Source organism: Triturus cristatus, chromosome 10 (assembly GCF_964204655.1).
Source record: "Triturus cristatus chromosome 10, aTriCri1.1, whole genome shotgun sequence".
Classification (NCBI taxonomy): Eukaryota; Metazoa; Chordata; class Amphibia; order Caudata; family Salamandridae; genus Triturus; species Triturus cristatus.
This window is the reverse complement of record NC_140593.1, coordinates 44,109,859-44,126,626: the sequence shown is the minus strand read 5'-3', so window position 1 is coordinate 44,126,626 and position 16,768 is coordinate 44,109,859. Positions and strand designations below refer to the sequence as shown.

The 16,768-nt window shown below is 50.2% G+C and overlaps 1 long non-coding RNA gene and 1 pseudogene across 2 annotated transcripts in view; one reads left to right on the top strand and one right to left on the bottom strand.

Moving 5' to 3' along the window:
• The window catches only part of LOC146788801 (uncharacterized), a 277,198-nt gene that overhangs the window by 106,142 nt on the left and 154,288 nt on the right, over window positions 1-16,768 (top strand). The window lies entirely within an intron of this gene.
• Window positions 520-16,768, bottom strand: part of LOC146788800 (trimethyllysine dioxygenase, mitochondrial-like) — a 243,434-nt pseudogene continuing 227,185 nt past the window's right edge. Inside the window, exon 7 of the transcript XR_014969989.1 lies at window positions 520-657. The product of XR_014969989.1 is annotated as a trimethyllysine dioxygenase, mitochondrial-like (transcript). The remainder of the gene's footprint in view (window positions 658-16,768) is intronic.

Sequence of the window (16,768 nt, the reverse complement as noted above, 5' to 3'; positions counted from 1 at the left end):
TTATCTGGCAGATCTGCCGAACCCCTCCTGTACTGCTGAAGCGAAGTGTTTATATATTATAGCTACTGGGTTAAGTGGCAACCATAGGCGGGTGTTCTACGTCTCATCTGACGTCGACATCTCATCTCAGTACCTTCGCTCGGGGTGTGTGTGTGTGTGTGTGTGTTCATGAACCGGCCGCAGTTATGTGCCAAGATATATGTATTCAAAAACAGCAGCTGCATCCTTTATTGTGTCTCGGTGATAGTGTCAGACCAGAGAGAAAAAGAAGGGGCAAAGTTTTTGACTTCGCCGAGGCTGCTCAGACTAAGTCCAAGGAAAGGAATAAAATACAAAAACATGTGCTGGTTCTGTGTGAAAATATAATGTGGCACAAAGGCAAGCACGTTATTTAGAAATGGGTGAAAGCAAAGCAGCCTTTAATGTGCATGATTAGGCTAACAAAGGGAAAACGGCAATGGCCATATGAGAAACACACAACAGGGTATACAGCTCATGAGGCTCCACGTGAGGGTGCAGGGCTCTTCACACCTTCATCCCCAGGAGCCGAGCTCTGCTCAGTAGGTCATCCCGAAAGAGGAAGTAGCCAAAAACATGGCGGGATCCCATGAAGGACTCGCGGCCATGCAGAACACGCCAGTTGTCCACAAACAGCACCTGGGGGAAGAAGAAGCAAGAGTGAAACTTAACAAGGAGACAAGGTGAGAGCAGGCCTTGGTCATCAGTGGCTTGCAGTAGAGGACAAGGTGTGGCGGGTGAGGGAGGTGCCCAGGGGGGTCACCAAGGCCTTGAAGGTGCTCATGCACGGGACAGCTGCAGATTCCACCACACTGAGAGAAGGACTCTGGTTTGAGAACTCAGCACCTGATTCCCAAAATGCATTTTGTAGTACGTAAAGTACTACTACAGTCATACTACTTACTACAAAATGCAATTCACAAGCCCACCAGTAGAAATCTACATCTCCACCTGCAACTCTGCTTTGGGGCCTTTTCACATAGGTAAATTTGCATGTGTAGAATTACTACAAGTAAATTGACTCTTACACTTTTAGAAAACGTTGGAGTAAACTTAAACTAGAAAATGGTGACAAGCCAAAAGGAGTAAATCTATCCCAGAGCATGAGGGTAAATCTACACATGTAAATTTATCTTTGTGACTTGGCCGCGTAGCACTGAAATCTACCAAACACTGTAGGTTGCTCATGAGGTCTCAGGCAGGGAAGGCAACAACACCTTGGAGAATCTACTTTTGCGCTCCATTTGTCCCAGTGATAGAAGGAATCTATTCTGCCGCCGCTGTTAATGATGTGACATGGTCGGAACTTGCCCCCCCAAATAGATCAGTATGTAAAACTCAGTGACAGGAATCATTCACCTCAAAGCGGCCGCCAGCCACAATTTCGATCCAGCACAATCTGACAAATTTCTTAAAAAGAATTACAAATATGAGTCCTGGAATATTATTGTGGAACACTAAAACTGTTAGAAATTCTGGTGGCACTCTTAGTGCGGGACTTGACAAATCAATCAGCAATTTTCTTATTGACCACATTAGATAAGGAGGAGTTTGCAAATAAAAAGCATGCCTGGTCAGTCATTCATTCATTTAATCAAATGGAGCCACAACCATATTTTATTTCCCATTTGAAACCGTTTTTAAGGGGTAGATTTCTTATGCTAAGATTCGGTCAATACCCCACAAAGGACGGAACTCCTATATGGTTACAAAATTGGCCAACACATAGTTGTAGATTATGTGGTTTTTATAATGAATCATTATTGCATATTGTATGCGTTGGTCCTCGCTTGCTTCAGGAGAGGAAAGCAAGAAAACGGCGTGAGAACATGTCGCCAAGCAATTATAACTTGCCTTTCCGGGAACTCCACACGCTTATCAACCCAACTTGTAAAGTTCATTCTTATTGTAGAAAACAATGTACATTATGAGTGCCCCCAGATATAAAGGGTAGGCTGCAATGGCCAGCAATCTCTCTGCACTGTTATTTAATTTTCCCAGCAGTGTCAAGAGACCTGAGCATGGTGAGATTGTTAATTGTAATCCATTACAAACTGATGTTGAAGATGTTATTAGGTCTCACGAACGGACCCTTTATATGGTTTTATTGCCTCTCATTAACCTATAGTAACTAGCACTAATAATGATTTGATTTACTTGAAGTATTTTGACTTGTGATAAATAATGTTTATTTCATTTCAGTTTTACATAATAATACTGAAAAGAAGCCGCTGACACTTTATTTCTCATGAAATACGATTCTAGTAAAAATAGCACAGTTTGAATGAGAGGCCCAGGGGCGCTTTAACACAGGACATTTATAAAGTAATGTGCTAATGATGGTTTTTCCAGAATCATTTTTACTAGTATATAGGGAAGCGTTGTCGTAGTTATGAAAGAAATATGATATGAAATGTAAAATTGAGCATGAAATGCCGTTCTAGTGATGGACTTTTTGTGATATCAATGATTCGGTATGACACATTATCCCTAAATAATCTTAACACTAGTAATATATTTTTCAATATTTCATGATTAAAGAAATTACCACTGCCCCTCTATGTAGTTTTAATGTTATTCTTTTAACTAATTTAATGTATTTTACATATTCTTCAATTGTAATGATTTTTATTATTTGACAATAAAGATTTAATACTAAGACTTGATAAAATATATTATTTAATGCACCAATTTTGTTGGTTTGACTCTACTGCCAAGGAGGTATTACGATGACTGCCTCGGGTATGGTGTCTGAATGAACCAAGATAGTTCTGGAAGCCTTCACCAAACTCTACTGTTGGCTGACCAGCACTAGGTCTCCTCATGAGGTTAGAAGTGTGCACTCCCCAGAGAGAGGGCTCATTTCTCAGGCCCCATAGTTACATCATGTACCTTCACAACATCATGGCTGCTCAGTGTGTGTGGTAGAGGATGCTGTTTTAGGCAAGTCAAGACTAATTTGCATATGGCTGGGACTGAACTGGGGTGGCAAAGTGAGCTAAAGAATGATGATGGATTCAACCCAGATATGTGACTGGGGGTGAGTATCTGAAAAGTTTCAGCACTCCGTCCATCATGCCCTTGTGTTTGCCTTGTTCGCCCTTAGATGCAGGGTATGCCCAAACTTGAGTCCCCTGCTCACTTTTCCACTGAATTTAAGCTAGCCTGGCTAATGTGGGGTGTTACCCCAAAACCGGACCCAGGATGCTTGTTTCCAGTCCAGGGAAGACCTGGCTTGGCAGTCCGGTCTGGACTGTTCCCATGAGGCACAGGGTCATGACTGATTTGCATATGGCTGGGTCTAAACTGGGGTGCTTGGAGAGTAAAAGAACAATGGATTTAACCCAGATCTCTTGACTGAGGGGTGACTGTTGTATTTGCTCTGCATTCTGTCCATCATTGGTGTGTCTTTCACTCTTAGAAAGTGGGCATTTATCTGTGCTTATGACTCTTAGTGCTTTCCAGTCTGACTCCAATCCACATCTGAGCCTGGGTGACTGCTACAAGTCGTGCATGCTTTACAGACCGCCACAACACAGGAAGGGCTGGGTGTTATGGGAATATATCTGCATTCATCTCCATATTGAGGGTCTTGTTGGACTGGGAGAGGGAGAGGGGAAGTCGCACTTTAAATTTGTATAGGTTGTGTCCTGCTCTCAGACAAAGGGCTGATTTACCCCCCACTGATCGCCTGGAGCCAGGGCTGGGTTGAAAGGGATTGTTGCACACTTCTAAAGATTCCTTTGAAGTCACCCCTTCATCAAAGACATTTTTAATATGAGTTCTGGGGCTCTGACCCCATGTTTTTTAGACACTGCGTGGACTTCTAACCAGACGCTGCTTGCTCTATATGCTGCACATTGACAGAGGACAGCTGTGCTGCCAGGAGGAACTGCCATTTGGACTACTTGCTTTGTTGTGTTGGCTTGCTGTCTGATGGGCTGCTGGCTGGAGAGATGCCACCCTGCAATTGAACTCTTCTGTTGGCATGCCTTGCTGTCCTTTACCTTGTGCCCCAGTGTTATCCAAGGGCATATTGGCTTGCCCCCTGTTCTCCCCGAGGTCTCACGAAAACCAAAGATCTCAGGAATCAGGATCTGCCTGACTGCCGCTCATTGCACTGTTTTTCAAGTGCCAACGCTCTGCTTTGAGGGAGCATTCCTGGTTGCCAGCTGGTGCTGCTGGGGTTAGGGGGTGGTGTCTGATTTCAGTTTATAAACCCATTTAAGTATGGGCGCTTTAGTCACAATCAGTGCTGTGTGAGCGCTGTTTCTGGCTTCAAGTAGCTGGCAACAGTGTGTGGTGACTGCTGCCTACTCCCTTTGATTCTTGCTGAGGAAGTCAGCACTTGGCTGATCAAAGGGGGGCTTGTTTCCTTGAGTGTGACCTGGCTGCCCTGCGGGAACTCATTCAGGCAGGGATTGCCTTGCACGGCTACCAGTATGCAGTGACCACAAGGAGGTTCCATCAATGACACTGCTAGTCCGGGAGAAAGCGCCAGAATCGTTCCTCTGAGTGATTGCCACCGTCGTCTAGAACGTCTCATCGGAGAGGAGCGAGTGGCCGGTGGAGTCCCCCTCTCCCTGCAAAGGTTCTGTACCTTGATTGCAACACCTGCGGAGTCCCCTGAAAGCATGGGACCCTGTTGTCACCACATCTCTAGGGAAACTGCCCTATCCTACGCACTGAGGAGTCAGTGACCTAGCAAGCCTGTGGGAGCTGCTCCCCACCTGCCTGATGAGCGCTAATCCTATTGGTTGGGGCTACTGGTCCACCATCACTTTGGGGGTATTCGTCACTTCCAAGAGGAGGGCCCAGGAAGGGTCTATGCACACCTACCTAGTAGTAGGTTGGTGCCTGGGCCTGGTGTGGTAGTACCACATTATTATGAAGGGAATTAGCTTTTTCTGACTTCAAGAGATGGTGATTCAAGGATTACTGTAAGATGTGTAGTAGGCAGTGCTTAATTTGAGCCGGAGCTTTCCGGTGCTGAGCACCGGCACTTAATTGGTTTCCGGTACTCGGCACCGGCACCTAATTGTCAACACAACACTTTGGGCAGTCTGCCACAAGGTGGCGCTGCTCATGTAATTTAGAGATGAGTAGTATAACAGTTGTTTAGAAAAACAATGTACATAAAAAAATTACTAATGCCAGCCTCCCCAGCCATTTCTTTAGCTTTGGGGACTTGGAATAATCTGAGCTGTCACATTTACATGCGCGAGAGATGGTTAGAAGTTGTTTTGGCAGCGGTGACAGGGGCAATGGGTGGTGCAAGCTGCAGTGACCTCCTGGTCAGAGCCCTGGCACTTAATATTTTACAAATTAAGCACTGGTAGTAGGCGTGCAAGTGCTCCAGCACCCTACTCGGTTTGCTAATGTACTCTTTCAGTCAGGCCATAATGATTACCGTAACCTTGCTAATAAGAGCGCAGGGATTCCTTTGCCTATGTGTACCTACTCTTACTGGTGTCCTGTTCTGCTGCATTTCAAGCCCTAAGTATTTCCTGATGTATGTATTTTTGCCTTGCATTGTCCAGGATAATGTGTGCTATCTGAGTAATAGCATTGGATGCACAGTGTTTATGATTCCTGTCATTTTGGTCTGGTTTTATGCACAATATACTATGCTTATTTTTATATATTACTAAGTGAAGTCTCTTTTGTGGTGTATTCATTGTGGGCTGTGTGAGTGTTGGACCTGGCCCTTTTTGAAGGGTCATCCCTAAACTTTTTGCCTTCCTCCTGTATTTTTTCTGACCTGGTGTTGGCTGATTTATGACTCTGGGCACCTTACCACTGCTGACCAGTGCTAAGGTGCATATGCTCTCCCTATGGTAAAATGTATACATTGATTGGTGTCCATGATTGGTTTATTTGGTTTACTGTCAGCCCCTAGTAAAGTGCACCAGGAGTGCCAGGGCTTGTAAATACAAATGCTGCTGGTGGGCTTGCAGCACTGGTTGTGCCACCCACAGAAGCGGCCTAGTAAAATGTGTCTAGGATCTGCCACTGCAGAACCTGCGCGCAGTCTGATACTGTCGCGCTGACTGCGCAAGTGCACCCACTTGCCAGTCCCTAAACCTTCCCTTAACTACATATTAGTCACCCCTCTGGTAGGCCCAAGGGCAGGGTGCATTGTAGGCATAAGGTAGGACATGCCCTGATGTGTGTGGCATGTCTTAATAGTGAATTACAGCCATTTTCGTTTTTCACTATTGAAGGCTACCTGCTCTCCATAGGCCAGAATGGGCTGCTGGAATTACTACACCCTGTAATCCCAGTGGACTCATAGAGCATGGTAGACAATTATGTTTAGTATGCCTGAACTCAGAATAATAAAATACTTCTTTTAGTAAAGTTTATTTTAATATCCTGCGTTTGTAAATACTACTTTTAGAAAGTTAGTATTTACTGACCTGGCCATTTCAGTCCGCCTCTGCTGTGTGTGTGTGTTCTGCCTAGCAACAGTAAGGAGCAGGGTTGGGGAATCCCCAGAGACAGGCTGGCTGCCAGGTGGTGGGTAGAGAGATTACACCAGGATGGGTGGGAGGAGTCCACCCTTGACTCTGAATAGACCTGTGCTCTGACAGCACAAAGCCGGCGCCGCCCCCTGTGGAGCGGCTGATGTCTCTGCCCTGCTGCTGAAAGGAAAGCGCAGAGTCACCACAACAAAGTGCTCCAGAACTGGACTGAGCCAGGCCCAGGCCCCCTGGCGCTAAAGAACAAAAGAATCGCACTATAAAAGTAGGAGCCTGGCTCCTAAGAGATTAGATCCTGTTTGCGCCAAGAAGAAACTCTGCCTGAAGGAGAAGGACCTGGAGAAGCTGAAGGAGGAATACTGTCTCTCTGCCTGAGAGACTGGCCTGCAGTGGGTGCCTGTCTGCTGGAAGGAGAGGGAAAGCCTGAAGAAAAGGACTTTGATTCAACTTGTGCCTTTAAAACAATCTCCAAGGGCTTGCGTGTGAACTTGCCCCCTGACCTGCGCCCCAGGAACAGTGGGCGCTACCATCCTGAAAGAAGAGGAGAAGTGCCTTGAAGTGATTCAGCAAGCTGACCCCGGAGAACCTGTGCATCCCCTGATCTCGCTGAGCAACGCGACTTCTGCTGCTGGCGTGGCTGCAAACAACGTAAAGGCCTGACAGCCCGAGCACCGTGAACAGTTGCCCCCTCGAGCCGTAGCTCGCAAAGTAAGGTGGAGATCTCCGCGCCTGAGCGCCGAGTCCCTGTGACCCCTGCCGGGTTGTAGAGGCTTCTGCAAAGGACTAAAGTGCCCTGGTTCGCGTCTCCGGCCGAAGCTAACAGCGCGCGGCGCTGTGATCTCACCCCGAGGCTGCCCTCCTGCTTCTGACCCCCTTCGTGGCAACCTGCATCCTGCCCGAGCGCCCCACGAAGCTCCGCCGTCCCCTGGACACTGGGGACACCAGCGCGACGTGGGACACCCCTGGACTGGACCGCGAGGCCGCCACGAACCTTCCCCGTGAAATCTGCAAGGTATTGTGCCAGCGCGTGAAAAGTACGGCCCGTACTTGCCTTCGTACGGACCGTCCCTATCTTTCCAGCTTTGAGGTCTGGTTCGTCAGTTTGAACCGTACCTGCCCTGTAACTACGGGTGCCTGGTTCGCACCGTACTGCCTGTGAAGTGCCTTGGTTCGTACCCGCCTTGTAAATACTTGTGCCTGGTTCGCACCGTACTGCCTGTGAAGTGCCTTGGTTCGTACCCGCCTTGTAAATACTTGTGCCTGGTTCGCACCGTACTGCCAGCTGAAATAATGGCGCTTTGAAAAGTGCTCCTTTTGGCTGAGTTCGAGCCGTAACAGCCTTGGTTCGACCCGTACTTACCCTGGGAACAGCAAGGTTCGAACCGTACCTACGTTTTAACCGTACTGCATTGAAAAGCATTACCGGTGCTCACTCGAGAAGAGTGAGACTCGGCAAGCGTACTCCGGCTCACGCGAGAAGCGTGGGAAACGGCAAGGCACTGTAAAAACCTTGCCAAAGGCACCCCAAAGGCGCTACGAAGTGCCCAGAAGACCTAAGAAACCTATTTTAAAGAGAACTGTGCCATTTTTACAACTGTGGACTGCCCGTAAAGCATTTTGAGAGTAACTGGATTATTTTACCAAGAGAACTGTATTTATGCAACCTGCCTGAAAGAAAACCTTTTATATAAAGAATTATATTTTGGATATAACTACAGCCTTGTGTCTTTGTGTGGTGGGGTGGTGATTATTGTGTGGGACAACTTGAACGCTTAACCTATATGCCCTCTGGAAATTTAGCCTGACTGCTCGCGCCACGTTACCTAGAGGGTGAGCAGGGGTTATTTTTAAAGAGGTGATCCTTTGCCCTGACTTAGATGAAAAGGGTCCCTGCTTGTCGCAAGTGCATACCTGCGCCAACCAGAGACCCCGGATTCTAACATTGGTGGCAGCGGTGCGGATTTACGGATTTGCGTTCTTGGTGTCTGCGCAGTGATTACTAACCATTGCACAGTAGACGGTCCAGTAGCTTAAGCCACAGAACTTTTTATGATTTAATTTCGCTTGCCAAGTAAAGAAGATCCCTTGCGTTTGAAGCCATGCCGGGCTCAAACAGCATAGAGAAAACCGCGTCTGAAGCCTCTGAGGCTGGAGAGGTTGAATGGGATGAGTCAAAACTGAACAGCTACAAGAGAACTGAACTCAAGTACTTCTGCAGGAAGCTCAAGGTTCCACATGCAGGATGCAAGAACAGATCAGATCTCTACAAGATGCTGAAAGCCTGGATTGAATCAAGGGGTGCAACTAAGGAAGTTACACCATTGAAACCAGCGGAAAGCGTTCGCAGTTTTGGCAGAGGCCTGTTGCCAGAGGAGCTGGCAGACAGACAGGCCGCCAGGGATCACGAAGTGTTATTGGCAAAGCTGGAATTAAAAATCCAATTGGAGCTAGAAAGCAGAAAGCTGGCTCTGGAAGAAAAGAAAATGGCTCTTGAAGAAAGAAAGATTCAGATGGAGCATGACTTCCTAATGAAGAAATATGATATGGAGCTCGAGAGGCTTGAGGCCATGAGTGTCTCAGCCCAGCAGCAAGAAAGGTGCGTAGCTCAGAGATTGAGCTTTTCTGAGTGGGAGGAGGAATCCAGCTCAGATGGTGGCAGCAGTATAGAATTCTCTAGTGCTGAAAGAGTAGTACGCACACCCAGAGATGTGGCGCCTGGCTTGAAGGAGGGGGTTAACACACACCAGGAGGTTCAAGGGCATGAGGTAGCTCCAGTAGTGCGCAGTATCCCTGAAGGGAATAGGGTAACTGGCGCAGGGGTTCATAGTCCTAGTGGCGGGAGGGACACTCTACTGGCTCTAGATGAGAGGCGCAGGGAGAGGGGTTCCCCCAACATTGAAGTCCTGGTAGGTGAGTGTGAAGACCGCCCAGAAGAGTGTGGGTTGTGTGACAGAGACAGTCAGATACTGTCTTGCCAGTCTCAGGAGAGTGGTGTGGAGTACGTGTGTGAGGCACTGGATGGTAAGGTGAAGGCTAGTTTGGTTAACCCTGCTAGGGGGCTGTGTGATCCAATTGTGGGAGAGCATATTTTAAGTCCCTGTTTTCCAGAGCTATGTCAACACCTGTTGGAGACCGAGTTCTCTGACCGCAGAGAGCTCACATTGGAGGTAGACCTTTTGGTGGATTCCAGAGGGTCTGGAGAGGCATTGGGGAATGACCCTGTGGGGAGTGGCTCAGGTATCTTCCAACCCAGAGTGGTGGAAGTGGTGCAGAGTAGCCCAGCTAGGTCCCATGGTAGTGGGAGGGGTGTAGGGGCTCACGTCCTGTCTCAGTGGAGAAGGAGTGAGTGTGGGGCTGCGTGCCCCCAGGTGCCCGAAACCCAGTCTCAGAGCCTGGATGGTTCTTTAAGGGAACACCAGGCGGGGAGCCTAGGCTGTCCTGATGGGCCACCCGTTGAGGGGGATCCCCTAGTGTCTGGTGAGCTGGGAGTGTCTGTAAGCAGGCCTCCATCAGTTCTGGTGTCTGGCAGTACCGCTCCAGTTGGGAGGGTGCAGAGGTCCAGATTGAGGGGTGAGAGGGGGAAAGAGTCCCCAGTGGAAGAACCAGTGGGTCAGGGGCCAGCCAGAAGGGCTGCGTCCCCCGTGAGTGACCATGGTGACACCACTTCTGTCCTGGGGGATCTTCAGGCACTGTCAGATGGACAGGGGTCTGGAGATCAGCGCCAGGCAGACTGTCACACGACACATGAGTTATGTGTCACCCTCAGGGGGGGCATGCGTGCTCCCCGGGAAGTCCTGGTGCGCCAGGCGAGCGTTCAACCGCATGGGTTGGACCCAGGGTTGGGAAGCCAGGTTCAGGTGTTGTCTGACCTGGAGGGTGGGACCACTGTAATCAGTGTCCTGACCCATGTTGCTTCTAGGGGTACCACGCCAGTTGGGAGTGGGCAGTACTCTGGAAGGGGGTGCAGAGGGAGGGAGTCCTCGCCTCTGACCCCGGCTCAACTGAAGGGTTTAGACCCTAGGTTGAAGGGCCAGGTTCAGGGTGTCCCCCCTGACCTGGGCACCCAGTTGCAGGATAGAACCCCTGAACTGGTGGGCGAATTGCGCAGGACACCTGCCACAGGTGCCGTGGCAATTCTGGAAGGGGGTGCCACTCCAGGTGGGAGGGTACAGAGCCCCAAGGAGGAGGACCGGGTGTGGGAGAGGCCACCCCAGTCTTTGGTCCAGCCGCTGGGTACAGTCCCGGGGCTGGTGGGTCAGTGCCAGGATGTCATACCTGACCTGACAAGGGGGAGAATGGACAAAGGGTGCCAAGCACCTGGGGCTACTGGCCCCTGCTCCCTGGCACCACAGAGGATTGAGAGCCCTGAGAGGCATACGGCCTGGGTCTCATCCCTGACTACTGTCAGTGGCCACTGTAGCATTTTGCTGTCTCTCTGGTGGGACACACCTGTGGGCCAGTTAAGGTTAGGTGCTGCACAGGTGGTGTCCACAGGTGAGGAGAAGGGTTCCCCATGGATTGGCTTGGTGGGCCCTGAGAGTATGGACAGAGGGAGTCCAATAGGTTCAGATTGGCGTAGAACTGGAGTCTGCCCCTGCAGTTGCGGGCCAGGTCCTTGTTCTATCGCCCCAAGCAGGGAAGACCATCACGGTGGTGATTGGTCTACCCTGCGTTTTGGCTGGAAGGGGGTTGTGTTGGACCTGGCCCTTTTTGAAGGGTCATCCCTAAACTTTTTGCCTTCCTCCTGTATTTTTTCTGACCTGGTGTTGGCTGATTTATGACTCTGGGCACCTTACCACTGCTGACCAGTGCTAAGGTGCATATGCTCTCCCTATGGTAAAATGTATACATTGATTGGTGTCCATGATTGGTTTATTTGGTTTACTGTCAGCCCCTAGTAAAGTGCACCAGGAGTGCCAGGGCTTGTAAATACAAATGCTGCTGGTGGGCTTGCAGCACTGGTTGTGCCACCCACAGAAGCGGCCTAGTAAAATGTGTCTAGGATCTGCCACTGCAGAACCTGCGCGCAGTCTGATACTGTCGCGCTGACTGCGCAAGTGCACCCACTTGCCAGTCCCTAAACCTTCCCTTAACTACATATTAGTCACCCCTCTGGTAGGCCCAAGGGCAGGGTGCATTGTAGGCATAAGGTAGGACATGCCCTGATGTGTGTGGCATGTCTTAATAGTGAATTACAGCCATTTTCGTTTTTCACTATTGAAGGCTACCTGCTCTCCATAGGCCAGAATGGGCTGCTGGAATTACTACACCCTGTAATCCCAGTGGACTCATAGAGCATGGTAGACAATTATGTTTAGTATGCCTGAACTCAGAATAATAAAATACTTCTTTTAGTAAAGTTTATTTTAATATCCTGCGTTTGTAAATACTACTTTTAGAAAGTTAGTATTTACTGACCTGGCCATTTCAGTCCGCCTCTGCTGTGTGTGTGTGTTCTGCCTAGCAACAGTAAGGAGCAGGGTTGGGGAATCCCCAGAGACAGGCTGGCTGCCAGGTGGTGGGTAGAGAGATTACACCAGGATGGGTGGGAGGAGTCCACCCTTGACTCTGAATAGACCTGTGCTCTGACAGCACAAAGCCGGCGCCGCCCCCTGTGGAGCGGCTGATGTCTCTGCCCTGCTGCTGAAAGGAAAGCGCAGAGTCACCACAACAAAGTGCTCCAGAACTGGACTGAGCCAGGCCCAGGCCCCCTGGCGCTAAAGAACAAAAGAATCGCACTATAAAAGTAGGAGCCTGGCTCCTAAGAGATTAGATCCTGTTTGCGCCAAGAAGAAACTCTGCCTGAAGGAGAAGGACCTGGAGAAGCTGAAGGAGGAATACTGTCTCTCTGCCTGAGAGACTGGCCTGCAGTGGGTGCCTGTCTGCTGGAAGGAGAGGGAAAGCCTGAAGAAAAGGACTTTGATTCAACTTGTGCCTTTAAAACAATCTCCAAGGGCTTGCGTGTGAACTTGCCCCCTGACCTGCGCCCCAGGAACAGTGGGCGCTACCATCCTGAAAGAAGAGGAGAAGTGCCTTGAAGTGATTCAGCAAGCTGACCCCGGAGAACCTGTGCATCCCCTGATCTCGCTGAGCAACGCGACTTCTGCTGCTGGCGTGGCTGCAAACAACGTAAAGGCCTGACAGCCCGAGCACCGTGAACAGTTGCCCCCTCGAGCCGTAGCTCGCAAAGTAAGGTGGAGATCTCCGCGCCTGAGCGCCGAGTCCCTGTGACCCCTGCCGGGTTGTAGAGGCTTCTGCAAAGGACTAAAGTGCCCTGGTTCGCGTCTCCGGCCGAAGCTAACAGCGCGCGGCGCTGTGATCTCACCCCGAGGCTGCCCTCCTGCTTCTGACCCCCTTCGTGGCAACCTGCATCCTGCCCGAGCGCCCCACGAAGCTCCGCCGTCCCCTGGACACTGGGGACACCAGCGCGACGTGGGACACCCCTGGACTGGACCGCGAGGCCGCCACGAACCTTCCCCGTGAAATCTGCAAGGTATTGTGCCAGCGCGTGAAAAGTACGGCCCGTACTTGCCTTCGTACGGACCGTCCCTATCTTTCCAGCTTTGAGGTCTGGTTCGTCAGTTTGAACCGTACCTGCCCTGTAACTACGGGTGCCTGGTTCGCACCGTACTACCTGTGAAGTGCCTTGGTTCGTACCCGCCTTGTAAATACTTGTGCCTGGTTCGCACCGTACTGCCTGTGAAGTGCCTTGGTTCGTACCCGCCTTGTAAATACTTGTGCCTGGTTCGCACCGTACTGCCAGCTGAAATAATGGCGCTTTGAAAAGTGCTCCTTTTGGCTGAGTTCGAGCCGTAACAGCCTTGGTTCGACCCGTACTTACCCTGGGAACAGCAAGGTTCGAACCGTACCTACGTTTTAACCGTACTGCATTGAAAAGCATTACCGGTGCTCACTCGAGAAGAGTGAGACTCGGCAAGCGTACTCCGGCTCACGCGAGAAGCGTGGGAAACGGCAAGGCACTGTAAAAACCTTGCCAAAGGCACCCCAAAGGCGCTACGAAGTGCCCAGAAGACCTAAGAAACCTATTTTAAAGAGAACTGTGCCATTTTTACAACTGTGGACTGCCCGTAAAGCATTTTGAGAGTAACTGGATTATTTTACCAAGAGAACTGTATTTATGCAACCTGCCTGAAAGAAAACCTTTTATATAAAGAATTATATTTTGGATATAACTACAGCCTTGTGTCTTTGTGTGGTGGGGTGGTGATTATTGTGTGGGACAACTTGAACGCTTAACCTATATGCCCTCTGGAAATTTAGCCTGACTGCTCGCGCCACGTTACCTAGAGGGTGAGCAGGGGTTATTTTTAAAGAGGTGATCCTTTGCCCTGACTTAGATGAAAAGGGTCCCTGCTTGTCGCAAGTGCATACCTGCGCCAACCAGAGACCCCGGATTCTAACAGTGAGTGTGTTGCACAAACACTTTACACACTGCCTCTGATGATAAGCCAGCCTGCTCAGTGCCAAGCTACCAAAGGGTGAGCCCAGGTTATCTTTGGTGTGTAACTGACTTGCCCTGACTAGAGTGGTGGGTTCTGCCTTGCTTAGGTGTGTACCCTAGCCAACCAGAAACCCCGGTTCTAACAACCAGTGTTTGTGAATACATCAGCATTTCACCCACTACATTTTTGTGCTCCTCAGTTCATCACCCTAAGCGCGACAGGTATGTTAAAAAGTGGGTCCTGCGCTTAGTGAACCACTGGGACAAAGATGCACCTGACGTTTAAAGCCAAATAGACTGAAGCTTGCCTGTTGTTACGTCTTATCAAGGTCAGAGGGGACTTGTTCTGGCAGTTCAGATTGGAATGTTCCTATTAAAGCTGATGGCTGGTTCCTGCCTAAGGTGGCATGGTGGGCAAGAAACAGTGGACTGGGATGTGGTATGTGTAATCATCCCAGTGGCCGAGAGTAATTCAAGCATTCCACTCATCCGTCTTATGTATACTTCAGTGCAATATTCTAAATGCAATAAGTATGCCGAAATGTGGGTCCCAAGCTCACTGAGTCACTGGAACCATGTTACACCAGACTGAAGAGCTCCAAAGAAAACCAATCTTGGAGTGTCTTGTATTTCAACTCAGGAAGGCTCTGGTCTGGCAGTTCGGGACCGACTTTTCCTGTTGGGGCAGGGTCAAGCTGGATTTCCATACGGCTGTGTTCAAACTGGGATGGCATGGTGTGCAAAAAAATGATGGCCTGGGATGCATCCTGAGTAATTATCAGTAGCTGAGATGAATTCAAGCATTTCATCCATCACTTTTTACCTTTACTCCGAGACTGCGAGCTCGTATAATTAGCATCTCAGTGAAGCAACACACTTGTTTATGCAAATAAAGACCAGATGTTATCGCCTTGACAGCTGAGGGTGAGTCTTTATAGGTGTGCATGCACATGTGTTGGGTGTAGTCATGAGCATGTGATGGGTCCTCATACATGGTTAAGAGGTGGTCACACATGATGACATTAATATATTTATATGGTGAACTCGGAAGTGTACCAGCTCTTTTACAGGATAGCGTCAAAGCAGTATAACGCCTGTGGGGTGGACATCATCAATCAATCAGGGGTTTGTAAAGCCCACTACTCACCCTTGAGGGTCTCAAGGCACTGGGGGGGGGGGGGGGGGGGCAGCTCCGGATCAGTCGAAGAGCCAGGTCTTGAGGTCCTTCCTGAACGTGTGCAGGGTCGGGGAGCGTCTGATGTTCACCGGGAGCTCGTTCCAGGTCTTGGCTGCAATGTAGGAGAAGGCTCTCCCGCCAGTTCTGTTTCTGCGGATGCAGGGGATCTCTACCAAGGGCGAGGTCAGCAGAGCGAAGGTTCCTCTTGGGTGCATGGAAGGATACTCTCTCGTTGAGGTATTTGGGTCCGATGCTGTTGATGGATTTGTAGGCGTTGAAGAGGAGTTTGAATGTGACCCTCTTCTCGACGGGGAGCCAGTGGAGGTCTCCTAGGTGTTGGGTTATGTGTTTGTGATGCGGTGTCCTGAGGACAAGTCTGGCTGCACCGTTCTGGATGGTCTGGAGCCTGTGTAGAAGAGTTCTGATGTATAGGGTGATGCCGTAGTCCAGTCTGCTGGTTATGAGCGCGTGGGTGACGGTCCTTCTGCAGTCGGGGGGATCCATTCGAAGGTCTTGCGGAGGATGCGCAGGCGGATGAAGCTAGAGGAAGCGACGGCGTTGATCTGGCGGTTCATGGAGAGGGAGGAGTCAAGGATGATGCCGAGGTTTCGTGCATGGTCTGCAGGGGTGTAAGGACTCCCTTGGGTGGAGGGCCACCAGGTGTTGTCCCAGGCAGAGGTGCAGGGTCCAAGGATCAGGACCTCGGTCTTCTCTGAGTTGAGCTTCAGACAGCTGTCTTAATCCAGGCTGCCACGTTCTTCATTCCTTCCTGGAAGCAGAATACGGAGTCTTCGGGATTCTTCGTGAGTGAGAGGATGAGCTGGGTGTCGTCGAGTAGGATACAATGCTGAGCCCATGCTGCCTGACGATGGTGGCGAGGTGGGCCATGTAGATGTTGAAGAGCGTTGGGCTGAGTGATGATCCTTGGGGTACTCCGCAGTTGATATCGGTGGGTTTGGAGAGGATGGGAGGGAATCAGATCCTCTGGGTTCTACCTGTGAGAAAGGATTGGATCCAGTCGAGGGCGTCGTGAATTCTGGTTGCGAGTGTGCGATGTGAAACAGTGTCGAAGGCCGCGGAGAAATCTAGAAGGAAGGGCCGCAGTGTGTCCCTGGTCGAGTAGCATGCGGATGTCGTCGGTGGCAGCAAGGAAGGCAGTCTGGGTGCTGTGGTTGCTGCGGAATCCAGACTGGGAGGCGTCTAGGATGGAGTTCTCTTCGATGAATGAGGTTAGCTGGGCGTTGACGAGTCACTCGGTGACTTTGGCCACGAAGGGGAGGAGAGACATGGGTCAGTAGTTTTTCAGGTCTGTTGGGTCGGCCGTTGGTTTCTTGAGAAGAGGTTTGACCTCGGCCCATTTCCAGTCATCTGGGAAGATGCCGGACATGAAGCAGGTGTTGATGGTCCGTCCTAGTTCAGGTGCGATGGCGTCGACGGCCCTGTGGAATATGTGTGGTGGGCAGGGGGTTCTGTTGGGGCTCCTGAGTAGGATTTCTTCATGGTCTCGGGATGTGTTCGAAGGTGGGGGGATTCCAGGTCGTGATGGTTGGCTTATCAGTGTCGTTGGGGGGGGTTGGTGTCCGACGTCTGTTCGCTGAAGTTGTCGTAGAGGGCCATTATCTTCAGATG